Source organism: Euprymna scolopes, chromosome 4 (genome assembly GCF_053919585.1).
Source record: "Euprymna scolopes isolate OS-2025 chromosome 4, ASM5391958v1, whole genome shotgun sequence".
In the NCBI taxonomy this organism is placed as follows: Eukaryota; Metazoa; Mollusca; class Cephalopoda; order Sepiida; family Sepiolidae; genus Euprymna; species Euprymna scolopes.
This window is the reverse complement of record NC_136485.1, coordinates 168903369-168919313: the sequence shown is the minus strand read 5'-3', so window position 1 is coordinate 168919313 and position 15945 is coordinate 168903369. Positions and strand designations below refer to the sequence as shown.

At 32.8% G+C, this 15945-nt stretch overlaps 1 protein-coding gene and 1 pseudogene across 2 annotated transcripts in view; both read left to right on the top strand.

Annotated features, from left to right (window-relative positions):
- Positions 1–15945, top strand: part of LOC145270132 (thrombospondin type-1 domain-containing protein 4-like) — a 256325-nt gene that overhangs the window by 53929 nt on the left and 186451 nt on the right. The gene's annotated exons all lie outside the window — the stretch shown is intronic.
- Positions 14136–14252, top strand: LOC145275554 (5S ribosomal RNA; annotated as a pseudogene).

Here is a 15945-nt window from a genome sequence, read left to right as displayed (position 1 = left end):
AATCACATAAAATGAACGCTAAAACTTTCGTTCATTTAGTTAATTCACCTAACACGCCTTAATTTGCAAATAACTAACCAAGTGACTCATGTCTTAATATTTTTAGGTCCTGTATATGTTTAAACTATATCCGATGGTGAGGCCCCAGCTTGCGAGCTTTGAAGAGTGAAGCCACCCTTTAATTGCCATTGCTCCCATGTCCACTCTGACCCGGAGTTTTCTCTCCACCGAAAAATATTACGTAATTCATCTTTCGTTATCGATTGATTTCTGTTTTGTTGCGGCGTTTGACCTCTACCTCCCGCCTCAAATTTACGTCACTCATCTCTTGGAACGCTTCTCATTGCAGATTAACGTTTTTTCTGACATTCTTTAAGCGTGTCTCTTGTCAAATTCACACTAGTTAACTTAATCGCTACTGACGTAGGGTCCGTAATCTAACACACACACACACACTCTCTCCCTCTCTCTCCCTCTCTCCCTCTCTCTCTCTCTGTATGTGTTTAGTAACTGTATGAGGTAATAAGACAAGAAAATAAAAGATCGAAATAGTCCATTATAAACATACGGAAATATCACAAGTTCCAATACTATTTAACCCATAGCTGGAGAGAGAGAGAGAGAGAGAGAGAGAGAGAGAGAGAGTTTGTGTGTGTGAAAGAGAGAGGAGGAAAGAGCGAAGAGAGCGAAAGTGAAGATATAGGGAACCGAAAGAGTCTAATTTAAGATTTTGTCTTTTTATTTTTATATTTTTAACTGGCTTTGCAAACTCACCTTTTTATGATTCATAAAAAGATTTAACCCGAGTTCAATGAGTAATCTAATAAGCCGAAATGTTTTTCGTTATTTTCATAAATCTAAAATAATGCAAGATTTATTTAACAGCTAAAGATTATAGTGTCTCATGTTATAATCATTGCGATATTTTTTAGTAATTAAATCATTAATTCAACTAAACTGTAATAAACTTTTTATTCTTGTTGATCTCTATTTATAAAAATATTGGATCTAAATACCTTCTAAACTTTAATATTTTAATACATGAGTATTTAAGAATTTTAATACTTGAGTATTTGTTAAGAATTTTAATACATGAGTATTTGTTAAGAATTTTAATACATGAGTATTTGTTAAGAATTTTAATACTTGAGTATTTGTTAAGAATTTTAATACTTGAGTATTTGTTAAGAATTTTAATACATGAGTATTTGTCAAGAATTATAATACATCAGTATTTGTTAAGAATTTTAATACATGAGTATTTGTTAAGAATTTTAATACATGAGTATTTGTTAAGAATTTTAATATTTGAGTATTTGTTAAGAATTTTAATACATGAGTATTTGTTAAGAATTTTAATACATGAGTATTTGTTAATAATTTTAATACATGAGTATTTGTTAAGAATTTTAATGCATGAGTATTTGTTAAGAATTTTAATACATGAGTATTTGTTAAGAATTTTAATACATGAGTATTTGTTAAGAATTTTAATACATGAGTATTTGTTAAGAATTTTAATACATGAGTATTTGTTAAGAATTTTAATACTTAGGTATTTGTTAAGAATTTTAATACATGAGTATTTGTTAAGAATTTTAATACATGAGTATTTGTTAAGAATTTTAATACTTGAGTATTTGTTAAGAATTTTAATACATGAGTATTTTTTGCTTAAGAATTTTAATACTTGAGTATTTGTTAAAAATTTTAATACTTGAGTATTTGTTAAGAATTTTAATACATGAGTATTTGTGAAGACTTTTAATACATGAGTATTTAAGAATTTTAATACATGAGTATTTGTTAAGAATTTTAATACATGAGTATTTGTTAATAATTTTAATACATGAGTATTTGTTAAGAATTTTAATACATGAGTATTTGTTAAGAATTTTAATACACGAGTATCTGTTAAGAATTTTAATACATGAGTATTTGTTAAGAATTTTAATACATGAGTATTTGTTAAGAATTTTAATACTTGAGTATTTGTTAAGAATTTTAATACAGGAGTATTTGTTAAGAATTTTAATACATGAGTACTTGTTAAGAATTTTAATACACGAGTATTTGTTTAGAATTTTAATACATGAGTATTTGTTAAGAATTTTAATACTCGAGTATTTGTTAAGAATTTTAATACATGAGTATTTGTTAAGAATTTTAATACTCGAGTATTTGTTAAGAATTTTAATACATGAGTATTTAAGAATTTTAATATATGAGTATTTTTTAAGAATTTTAATACACGAGTATATGTTAAGAATTTTTATACATGAGTATTTGTTAAGAATTTTAATACTTGAGTATTTGTTAAGAATTTTAATACACGAGTATTTGTTAAGAATTTTAATACACGAGTATTTGTTAAGAATTTTAATACACGAGTATTTGTTAAGAATTCTAATACACGAATATTTGTTAAGAATTTTAATACACGAGTATTTGTTAAGAATTTTAATATATGAGTATTTGTGAAGAATTTTAAAGTCATTTTAGCATAGGTTGCACTAGTTTTGTATTAAACTAAAAACGCGTTAATAAAACGTTAAAACATAAAAAAAAAACTTATCTAGTTAGGTAGAAGATTACCTTATGTTGCCTTTAGTAAAATTTATTTATTGAATATTTTTTTTTTGTTTTGTTAACTATTGTTATAAATACCTCTAAAAAAATTCAGGATCCAAAGAAGGTTATCAACATGTTCTACCAATATTTAGATTCATTTTCGATTTTAAGCGATTATAGAGGTTCGATATGGCTCTAATGAAAACGTCATCTTTCGTTAGAACACAACAGACATGACAGTACTTTACAAAAAAAAAAGTAAATGCATGTTTTAAAATAAGTTAAAATACAAAAGATTATCCAGATAGATAGAAGAGTAACCTATCTTGCCTTTGGTAACATTTATTTGTTGTATATTTGTTTTTTCATTCATTTTTTGAGGGGGGTGGGCTTCTTGTTAAAATGGCCCATATCTTCTATCCGCTAGATCCGGATTGTACCAGCGAGATACCAAATAAAATTTTCAGATCTAACAGGAAAACCGCTAAATTGGCAACACTGCCAGTGAACTAGTTATTTTATATGAATTATGACATGCCGACCAACCCAGAGTATCAGTGTCAACTTTGCAAAAATGACTTTAAATTCTTAACAAATATTCACGTTTTTTTTTTTTAAATTTTTTTTTTTACAAAGGAGTCACACTTATCAAGACCCGGAGGCAACTCGAGGGTAAGGGTTAACGGGTATACATTAGTCAATGGGATTATAGCGTAGTAATTATCAATAGTGGAGATTTTGTAAATTGGATTACTTACGGGAACGGTTCATCAAGAACTTGTTTACGTTAAACTTGAAGACAATCAAATTGTAGTCAGCTGGAAAGCAGGCAAACAGAAGAGAGTTCCATAGGCATGCAGTTCTAAGAAAAAAGCTTTGTTCATGGAATTTACGTTTATGTTTAGGCACAGATAAAGAGTGGGGGAATTATTGATAGTGGTTTTGGTTAGACGAGTGTTTTTCGTGAAAGTTTGGCGAGGGGGTACCATAGATTGAAGCTCAGACGAGCACTTGCCATGAAAATAATGATAAAGCAGAGACAGGCTCGCAACGTCTCTTTTTCGGGAAAGAGACTGCAGAGAATAGAAAAGGGCAACCCCCACTAAGCTACGAAGTCTATTTTGAACTCTATTAAGGCAGGATACGCTGCTTTTAGCAGCTCCTGATCAGATGTGGCAACTGTACTTAATTATTGGCCGTACCTAGCATTTTTTAAAAGTTCTCAATGTTTTAGTCAAATTGTGTTAAAATTATAGAATGATATCATCAAAAATAAAGAATCTATTTAAGTTCAAAATCCTCTAATGACTTTTTGAACACCTTATAGTATTAGTTCTCTCCCACTCCCTCGGATCAGTTGAAATATGCAGATAATATAAAAGTGTACCTGGATTCAATCGTTGAAGTCTTGTTTCCTTTAATCTAGTTAAGAATCGGCCCGTTGCTTTCAATTGTAAACGTGCCTCTTTTCTTCCTGAGATTCTTGTGGATAATCTCTGCTTTCAATGAGAAATCGATTCTGCAAGTTTTTGGCATTTCTTTCTCATCAAATATTTGAGTTCATATCTTTGATCCATTGCTCCTTCTGATTCTCATAAAATCGGTTTTCTCTATCGCTCCAAACACTTTCTCACACCTGAGAGTAATCTCTATCTCTACAAATCTACTATCTGTCAATGCATGGAGTACTATTGTCCTATCTTTGCGATACTCATCTTTTGTTCCTGATTACTCCTTACATCAAGTGACTTCACGTCTTGTCCGGAGCGATTTCCATAACAAAAAATTACGAACTCAATTTGGAACTGTACCAAAGTAAGAAAAGTGTCTGAATGATACCTTCCATTATCACTTTGTGTTATGATGCATCAGACTCTTATACAAGTAGATGGTTGCATCAGGCGTCAGATATTTTCTGGAACAGTAGAATGATCCAACCATCTTCCAGGAACTTTAACAACATATTAGATATGTCATCCATTTTAAATCTGGAGTTAAAGTTAGTCACGGGAGCTTCTAAAAAAGAGCATTTTATTTCAGTTGAGTCAAAATAGGAATCTGAGCGTTTGTGGTGAAAAGAGAAAAGTTTGGTTTTAGTGATGATAAAAGTAGCCTCGTGTTCCAGATCGAAAGAAAAGAAGGAAAGAAAGAAAGAGAGAGAGAGAGAAAAAAAGAGAGAGAAAGAGTAAAAAAAATGTTGATTGCCAGCGCTCTTTGAAGTGATTGCCTATCATTTATTGCCGCTAAATGAAAGACTGTTGGCCATTCATTATTGATACTCGGTGGATAAGTCAAGCGTAGATTGAAGATGATTGATAGCAAATATTGCTAGATTACAAAACAGATCGTGAACTTTATTAACGATTCGATTATGGAATCGTTAATAAAGTTTACAATCCTTTCTGGGTGGCATGTTATTTGGAGGGAGGTACCATGTTTCTTAACTATTTCCGCCAAGAAATAGTGAAAGCTACACTCTTAGGATGTATCTGGCTCTTATACAGAATGTAGCATTGCATAATAAATCAGGTATATTCTGGAGCGATAGAATGATACAACTTATTTTCCAGAAACGTTATCATCCAACTTAAATGTTGATGATGAAAAGATAAAAACTTGGTTTTAGAGTTGTAAAAAGTGACAAATTACTTATTAACCCTTTAAGAAGTGACGGTGGTTAAGTGGTTAAAGATGCGAATTGATGACCGGGGTGTCTCAAGTTCGAATCTAGTTCGTTTCTCAAAAATCACTAAGATGTTGGCAACCTTCACTTGGTCCCGACTGTAAGTATTCGATGTATTTCTAGAAATAATTCTGACTAGAAAAATATCGGGGAAACCAATGTAAACAAGACCGTTAAACAACAGAATGCTGACGTCTGGAGAGGATTGCTGATTATGTTTGACTGATCAGAATGGTTGGATATTTCTATCGCTACAAAAAGTATGGAAGTACAATATCGCTACAAAAAGTATGGAAGTACAATATCGTTACAAAAAGTATGGAAGTATAATATCGTTACAAAAAGTATGGAAGTACAATATCGTTACAAAAAGTATGGAAGTACAATATCGCTACAAAAAGTATGGAAGTACAATAGAATCTTCGAATCCATACAATATGATACTGATTAACCCGTTGCACATTGTGTCCCAGATTGGATGGGAGACGTGCAGGCAGTATACCATCTTAGAATGTGTCTGACCCTTTATATAAGTAAAGGATTATATAGAGAGTTCTATATTTTCTGCTGCAATAGAAATATCCAACCATTCTCATCAGTCAAACATAACCAGCAATCCGCTCCAGACGTCAACTTCCTGTTGCTTAACGGTTTTACATAAATGAAGAAAACATTTTCGCGTCCAACAAAAGAGGGGAAATAAGGTGTTTAAAATTGGACAAAAACAGTGGAGATTGGATGAAAGTTTTCTACTTTAGATCCGGAATGAAAGTCTCATGAGCTTATGAAAACACGTGACTTCCTCAAAGAAAGAAAATAGGGACATTCATTTCAACTGGAGCAAAACAAGAATCTGGAGATTTGTGATAGAAGGAAAGAAGTTTGGTTTTAGAAACGTAAGACGCCATAGGCCACTGTTTCCCAATTGTATAGTGTTTATAAAATCTACGGACAGCGCCGGGTATCTCTGTTTATATATAAATAAATGTTCATGAAATCCATTGGGATCGCACAGGATTTTGTAAACACCGAAACAGCCGAAACATTAAGTTGATAGAAAGACAGGGTGAGGGTTATAAATGAGAAATACTGATGTTAACGATTGTTATTTTTGTTCCATTTTATAAACGCAGACTAAAAATAAAAAATAAAAAAATAAAAATAAAAAATAAAAAACTTGTCTTCGGTGTGATAACAAACGGTTAGTTCCTGTGGGATTGGAATTTCCTGAGAATAGAAATTTTGGTTCACACCCGTAACAAAAATAAAAATTTAACTTTAATAAAAAAAAAAAAAATTGTTGCGATGGAATGAAAAGCATTCTTTATCTGCATTATGAAATCGTCTGCAAAAATCATTCCAACATGGCGGCCATATTGATTTGAGGCCACGTAGATGCGACTTCGCCTCTCGACAACAAAAAGACTTCTCTAGTATCATAAGGTTAGGCACCGCCAAAACTGGGGGGGGGGGGCAGGTCAGTACTTTTTGACGGACCGTCTTTTTAAAAATCTACCAAAAATCAGGTAATTATCCGATCAATACGAAATTTTCAGCGATTATTCGGAGAAGAATGAACTTTATAACAGTGTACTTATTTTTCATAAACGATATTTATATATATATATATTTTTGCTTACAAAACCCCCCCTTGTTTTGAAGTGGGAACAAATATGCTTAAAATAATCATCTGAAACTGAACAAAAAATATTGTGTTGTTGTAAGGGACAGAATTATAGATTAAAAAAAAAAAAATTGTTTGCATACCTTATTTTGACGTCTGAATATCAGAACTTCGATTGTGTTTAATTATCCCGCTTTTGAGTTTTGAAGTGTGAAATTCGGTGAATATGTTAAGTAAAATAATTAATTTAAGCTAAGCAAAACAAAAAAAAATTTTTTTTAATATTTATACGAAAAAAGCCATTTTAAAATTTTTGATAAATAAATTAACAATTTTTTTTTAGCGAGCCGAATAATGCATGACCATTATTAAACAGGGCATGCTTTGAATAATCGATACAAAAAAAAAAAATTCGATAAATATTGTGCCCTTTGTGTTAAAAATAGCATCATTTTTTTCGATCCCGTTTGAAAACGTTTGCCGCCTTTCGACTACGGTGGACCAAACGCGCTGAAATAATTTTTTTTTATTCTGCTTTAAATTGCCCCCCCCATTTTGGGGAGCCTGGCCCCCACACACATACACATTAAAAACCAAACTCATACAAATGGTCACCCATCTGGTACTGGCCAGCCCCAGCTTAATAATACATTGAAATATTCGTCACTGAAAAACAAGTTTTTTTTGGCCTGTTTGGTCTTCCATAGTTTTCTTCTTATCAAACGCAAAACGCAAACAGTCGATATAAACTCTAGATCGACGCGAGATATCTGGTTACCTATATGAATAAGTGGAATTATTTGAAATTCAGGTACTTATATTATAATATTTTTGCATATTCTATTAGAAAATCATCCTAAATCTTAGTTGGACAATAAATAAATTAATTAATTATTTCAAAAACCTTTTTTTTTTAAATATTTAAGTACGTTTTTTGTGCAAGACAAAAAATGTCAATTGTTAACTTTTTGGGAAAATTTAACATTTAAAATTTAATTAAAAATAGTAGAAAAAGTTTTACATTATTCTGTTTTCTATATGATAAAATTCAGGGTTTTATCTTTCTGGAAAAAAAAAGTTACTCAGAAATAATGGATTTTAATAAATGTAATTTAGTTTTAAAAAAACAACAACAACAACTTGATTTTGCGGCCATTTTTGGCGGTGCCTACAAGGTCTTTCACATTTTTTTTCCTCAATAAATCAAAATATGCAGTAAAAACGAATAAAACAGTTTTGAAGATTTTATTTTATTTGATCTGTAAAACTTAAGTCTCGCATTTTTGGTCTGTTACGCTTAAGTTTGAAATAACATTTTATTTGATCATTGGCTTTAGTGCCGAGGAAAAGCCACCGGCTGTTGCTGTAATGCAAGAAATGTTATGCGTTTATGTAAGAAATACAAGAATCTATAGAAATAAACAATAGAGGTGTGTGTTTGTAAATATTTAACCGATAAACTCTTAAACTAATGGTCACATAACAGTGAAATTAACAGGAAATAGCAATCATATACTAAGGATGGAATTATTTGTTTTGATCGATGATTAACGCGTAAAGAAATATGTAAACAAGTTGAAATGGAAATGGCAAATATTCATTTCAACTTGCCGACGTATTTCTATTACTTTTGTGCATGCGCAAATTCATTAATAGCTTAAAGTGGTTTAATTAAAAAAAAATTTTTTTTATCTATCTGTCGATAGTTCAAACGGTTTTGGTTTTAATTCTAGCTAATTAAACCCAAGTAATCTTTTTAAAAACTTTTGAACTCAGTACTATATATTAGGTACACTATAATAATCAATATAGAATTGGCCATGTATTATTACATGCGATGTCTGAATGAATTAAAATATATTTCAGCGTATTTTATTACCCAGGTGCCCCGTTAGTATTAATTAAAAAAATCAGCTGCACATCTGGGTAGAATTGTGATGCAGTTCAGTTCGACAATGGCATTTAACTTACTCTGACTCTATTATTTTTTAAGTAAACCATAACATATGTTTAGGTACGATTGAATTATTAAATTTTTACATTACAATTTTACGAACAAATTTTCTATGAGAAATCGTGCCAATGAGGCCATTAATACAAGATAAGAAAGTTTTACTAAGAAAATAAACAGAAAATTAAAACAGAAAAAAAACACGTTTTCTTTAAAACGTACGGCCTAAAAACGACATTATTTATTTATTTATTAAAAATAAATAAATAAATGAATAAAAAATAAAGAAAACCACTACTACAAGTAATATTAAAATAATAATAATAATAATAATATTTATTTATTTCTTTATTTACTTTAATTACTGTTTTCTTTATTTACTTTAATTACTGTTTTCTTTATTTTTCTTTCTTTCTTTATATGGGATCTATTTATCAAAAAGAATGATAGAAGGTGATAACACACTACGAACATTAAATTAACATATTTATATACTAATTTAGTATTCGTAGTATGTTACCACCTTCTATCCTTCTTTTTGATAAATTGGATCACCCGATCGAATAATTTATAATCTGAAAACCGTGACGTACGTAGGTACGTTAAAGGTACTACGGCATTAATCTATAGATTACAAAAGCATTCTCGCGTCGAACAAAAGCGAAAAAAAAAAAAATAATAAGACGTTTAAAAGTGGACAACCTAGCAAGAAAAAAAGGGGGTGCACTAATCTCTTGTATTAGTTGGTTTAATTAAACTCTTCACTGTCAATCGGATCTTCTTAAAAGTCCTTTTGTAAAGATTATCAAATGGAACGAAGGGAACGCGAACTGCCGTCGGTGTTTTTTTTTTTTTTTTTTTTTTTTTTTGTGTAATACATTTCAAGGACGGTGAACAGATGAGAAGCATAGCAGGTAGGTTACGGTGACCTTTTAAGGACATTGCCTTATACGAGATTTTATTTTTACCTATGAATACGATGAAATCCGATGCGAATCAAGACAAAACATCAAAGTCAATAAACACTAATACTTCTAACGCGTTTATTATTGAAATATTTATGCGACAATTATTAATAGAAATTGAATAAAGCCAAATGAAATGTTTTTTGTTTGTTTATTGAAATAAATTATTTTCACGTAGTTCGTCTTGTGAGTATCTGATCACATCGAGGGCAACCAATGTCAGCAAAGCGGAATCATAAACAGTCGATTCATATTGCGCTTCTGTCCTTTCATATTTCTTCCAATAACGACAAGGCATGAAAGTGTCAGCCACCATCAATTGCTGAGTCGGGTTTGTATTACTGTACACATAGATTCGAAAAAGTGGTAAAAAAAAAAAATATAACAAATAAATATTATCAAAGGCAAGATAAGTTACTTTTCTACCAAACTGGATACATTTTTTGTGTTTTTATTCAATGTAACATGTCAGCTCGAAAAACATGCAGTGTTTACCGATGTATTAGAAAATTCAAAATGGCGCCCGAGTCTCTCTTTAACACGGTAAGTTCAGGAAAAGATGTTATAAATAATAAACGAGACAAAATACTATTAGAAATTCGCTCAATATATGTTACCGTGACATATATTCGGTGTTTTTTAAATAGTATTTTGTCTCGTTTATTATTTATAACACCTTTTCCCAAACTTACCATGTTAAAGAGAATGTCGAGCGCCATTTTGAATTTTCGAATACATCGGTAAACACTGCATGTTTTTCGAGCTGAATAAACATGTTACATTGAATAAAAACACAAAAAATGTATCCAGTTTGGTAGAAAAGTAACTTATCTTGCCTTTAATATTTATTTGTTATATATTTGTTTATTGACCACTTTTTCGAATCTATGTGTACAGTAATACAAACCCGCTGAGTCTATATTAGACGCTCTCTCACCTAACAAACTAAATACGAATCTAAAACCAAACACGAATGACAGAAGCACCCTCCTTTACGTTTGCAAATGATAAATACACACACACACACACACACACACACACACACACACACACACTGGGTAACAGCAAGCCTCTCCAGTTTTCCGGTACTCTCCACCTCTTGATATCATTTGCAAATGAATTTGCATAATCGCAACAGCCGCTTATCATTGATTTCTTGCTGGCAGCGGCCAGTGGTCTCCACTGTAATTTGAGTGGCAATAAGCCCCCCCCCCCAAGGTCCCAGTTCTCTTCACACTTGTCCAGCGGAGGTCTGGTCAGTGCTCTCTCCTCGGTCTTTCCATCCTCCTTGACCATTCCCGGCTATTTGGCTTCATTCTTTTTGTTTGGGGGGTGATTGGGTAATGGGAGGGGATGGGGGACGGGATAGAGAACTTATGGATATGCATCTTCAATGTTCTTGGTTCCATATAACGCTTATTATTATTATTATTATTATTATTATTATTATTATTATTTACTCGCTAGAATAGTCACACAGGTCATCATGTGGTGTTCCCTGTAGTCTGAATGACAACAAGTCTCCCCAGATTTCCAGTATTCACTACCTCTTTAAATAACCCTTGAAAAGTAGTTTACATAATCGCAACAGCTGTTTACCATCGATGTTTTTGTTGGTAGCGGCCATTAGTCTTCACTGGAATTTGGGTAGTAATAAGCCTTCCGAAGGTGTCACTCCTCTTACGCACTCATCTACTGGAGGTCTGGTTAGTGCTTTCTCTCCTCGGTTTTTCCATCCTTCTTGAACCTTCTCGATTATTTGGTGTAGTATGGCATAAGAGCCATCACTACAATTTTTTATTACTTTCTTAGATAATACGTATCAGATTGATTAACGATTATTTAGTTCCCTCCCACTGCAACAACTTAGACACCGTGTTCGGAAAGTGGGATTGGGAAGTCAGCACCACCGAGGAGGGCACTGACATGCAAACTCAAACAGAGATGGCAAAGCTTAGAAAGGTGGAGCTCCTGTGCAGAACTAAACTCCCACCGCAAAATCCACAGGAAGCGAATCATTACTGGAATGGTCTAATCTCTGTTGATTTTGGGGGGTCCATGATCTACAACAGGAACCGATGTTTCATTCGGTGGTCGAAATCTCACCATGCACTATTGAAATAGTTTTACCCATTCCAAAGTGTTCTTGCTTTTATATTGTCTTTTGTAACGATCATTTTATAACGGCCACCACATCTCCACTCGTGTTCTTCCTAACCGTCACACGCAGCAGCAAAGATCCGCTGTATTGTTTTGTTTTGTCTTTTTTACATTCTCTGAGGCTTACATAATGGAATCTGACCTTCAGGTCATTCTACATCAAACCTTTTGCCATCTGTCAACACACGCCACCCTGCCCCCAGCCTTCATGACTCCGACCCTTTTTTACCACCCTTCACGTCTGCAACAATGTTCCGAAACTTATACGGTTTATCTCAGTGTTTAACCAGATCCAATCTTTATCAGTATTGCTTGATCTACCTATCCGGCGTTGCTCGGGAGTAAAAACGAAAAAAAATATTGACTTGTTTATCAAGAATTCGAAATTAATTTGAGTTATTTTAACATCCGTTCACCGGTGATTGACCGCTGATAACGACCGTTGGTATTCTCTGAAATTCGCATGTCTTATCCCCAGAATCTCAGTATGCTCCGTGCCATTATGATGGAGGTCTGGATCGTGCTCTCCTTTCTTTGTATTTTCATCCTCATCCACCCTTCACTACCTACATCTGCCACCTACCTACCAACATCATACCTACCAACATCATACCTACCAACATCATAACTCGTAATAATCAACGAAATCATAAGTCTATAATTCAACTTTTCATCTTTCGAAGTTAGACAATTTATAAATATTAAAATGTAACAAATATTATATTGTGTTTAAAGTCCCGCTACTTTCAATCCCTGTTATTATTTGCGCTGTTGAGTTACGTCGTGGTGGGGTTTGGTTTTCCTGCGGGCAAAAACTCAAAGTGATTTCACCTCCCAAACAGAAAAAAAAATCTTAAAGTTGTAACTTACCCACACGACCGCCAAAGAATATTTACTGGCTATATTAAATATCGCTTGCAGATATCTGGTTAAACCTACAATTTTCTGCCCAGTTAAATGCATAGTTTTACGCGGCTTTCGTTTGGAATTGTTTGAGGTGACAATTCAAATAGGTTATTGTGCCGACTAAAATGCTCAACTCGTGGGACCGGTTTTAATGGATGACATTCTTGTGTCGAAAACATATAAATGTGCCCAGATTAACAGGATACACACACACACACACGAGCATGTATATATATATATATATATATATGTGTGTGTGTGTGTGCGTGCGTGCGTGCGTGTGTGTGTGTGTGTGTGTGTGTGTGTGTGTGTGTGTGTGTGTGTGTGTGTGGCTTGATTGTTCTAGAACAGGGCACGAGGTTCGAATCTACGCTGATAGGCTGTAGAACAGCGATAGCACATGTAGGTAGATTACTGTTATATATATATATATATATATATATATATATATATATATATATATATATATATATATATATATATATATATATATATATATATATATATATATATATAGAGAGAGAGAGAGAGAGAGAGAGATTTATTTGTTTATTCAATAAGGATGATACATCAATTAGGGGTGTAAGATAAGTAAAACTCTTTATACCATTGTATTTCGAGGCATAATTCTTCTCATCAGAAGAGGAGAGAAGCTGCTGGGTAACATAATAGAGATGCAGCGTCTAACGACAGCTACATTAGAAGCGAACTAATTTTGTAGTGAGCGATAAAATATTGAGACTGGGGAAGGAATGGGATAACTTACGTGACCTCAGTAATATAGGAGGAGTATAGCTTTTAATATATAATGAAAGAAGGTGTATACCACATATGCCATGGTGGGTTTAATATATATGTGCAATATGCGCAACTAAATTCTAGGGAAGAATATAGGATAAATGATTGAAAGAGGATGTTTATATAGTCAAATGTATTAAGGGGTTATAACTATGGAAGGGGTTTACTAAAAATAGGGGATTTATGCTAGGTCCGTATATTTTAGTAGGAGCATCGGAATTACAATTCGGTATTTAAATGAAGTAATGATTATTAAAAATAACTAATATAATAAAATGATAAAGATAAGGGGATAAATTATAAAAGAAGAAAAAAATAGGGTAGAGAATAAACACATGGTAGAATAAGGGGGATAAAAATTGCATAAAAATATGAGATAAAACTGCACAAAATAATATAAGATTATTAAAGTAATAATTATGGTATAAGAAGTACAACGTTATTAAATATAAATTGATAAAAAGTAAATATTAAAAAATGTACGGCACAATCACGCTGATACACCGGTTCTCGCCAGATCACCGAAGTTAAGCAACGTTGAGCCTGGCCAGTACCAGATGGGTGACCATTTGGGAAGGCTAGGCGCTGTATGTACCTTCTAGAAAGGTTGGGCATGGTGCCAGCACCCTCACCCTTTAAAAAAGAACTCCTCGCTACAAAAACATCTACAAAAGTTGTAGATGGCCTATGCCCCTCCAGGGACTCAAGGGCTATGGATGGAAATATAAAAAATAAGTTTAAAAAGAATGTGTCCTCTATAGTATCAGACATGACCGAATGATTAATTGTAGGCATAAACCGATTCATGCCATCCAAAAAATCCCAGCAAAAACCTAACAGCCAGCCATGGTTCTCTCCAGAATGTGCTGCTGCCATTGCGCACAGAAATCACTATTTCCATTGCTTCACACAAAATACATGTACTGAGACTAAAGCTGCATTCGGGACTGCCAGCAACCGCTGCAAAAAAGGAATAAAGAACGCAAGAAGTGTATGTTCAGTCTGTCAAGTCCAAAGTAGCTGAGCATCTTTCGGTGTACCTAGCTTCTTTCCTAAAACTGCCCATCTACGGAACACAATACTACAAAAACTGCTTTAGTTGTTGTTTTCAAGTGTAATGTAAACAAATTCATCTTGCGTGGTCCTTAGATAGTCGAAAGTATTGTTTCAACAATGGTTTCTGCGGCATAGAAATGAGTTTCCTTCCCTTTTTTATGGTTTGATTTCTTGTACCATTTTATGTAGTAGACAGGGATAAGCTGTCACGTTCAGCCTTTATATTAGTTTTATATCTGCTGAACTAGTCAAAGTCAATAGTTTAGTTCATCTCGGAGTTTTTCTTCACCTAAACTTCAAAGTCTGTCATATTTGTTAATCAATAACGCGAGAAAAGCGATGACAGATGAATTCATACTTTACGTCAGTTAAGAATTATTATTAGAACCATGTTTTGTGCTCAAAAGAGATTACCAAAAAAAAAAAACGTACGTTATTTTTATATTTTAAAGACACCTGGTCTTGTTTTAATTGTGTTGTTACTGGTTTCCATACTTTTAAAGGTGTCTTGATTCGAGCTATTCTTGTGATATGACTATGATAATTCAGCTATTTTTTCTCATCATGGTCGGCAAAACACATCTTATAATATTACTACTAACAACAAAAATAATCTATATTATATTTCAGTTTGTCTATCTGTCTGTCTGTTTATCTGTTTCAATTTTTCGTGGAAACTACTGGTTCGATTTAACTGAAATTTTATATGGATCTTCTTATAATAAAGTGCAGCGAGCAAAGTATTATGGTATCCGTTCGATGCATGGCAAGGGATTCATAGGGATTAATATAGCATAGGCATCATAATACCGCATTTACTCGGAAACAACTGGGTCGGGCTAGCTGAAATGTTGTTTAAACCTTTGTCATTATAAAGTGCAGCGAACTAGGTATTATGATATCCGTTCGATGCACAGTTAGGAATTAGTATGGATTAGTATTTAATGTAAAAATGAGCTCAAATTTAATCATATGCAACCATCAGTTTTGAATAAAGCGCTAATTCTTAGTCAATGTGCTATAATTTTTTCCCATTTGTAACGAGCTAAAATGTTTCGTTATTCTTAATATCTATACACTCTGCAAGAATAGCATTTAAAATTTGAGCTTGATAGATCTACGAAAATGCTAGTTCAAACCGAAATGCAACAAACGAACGAAGTTATTTATAATTTAAGCATCACAGACCAGCGAGAATGCTACTCCAAACTTAAGCGTAACAGACGAACAA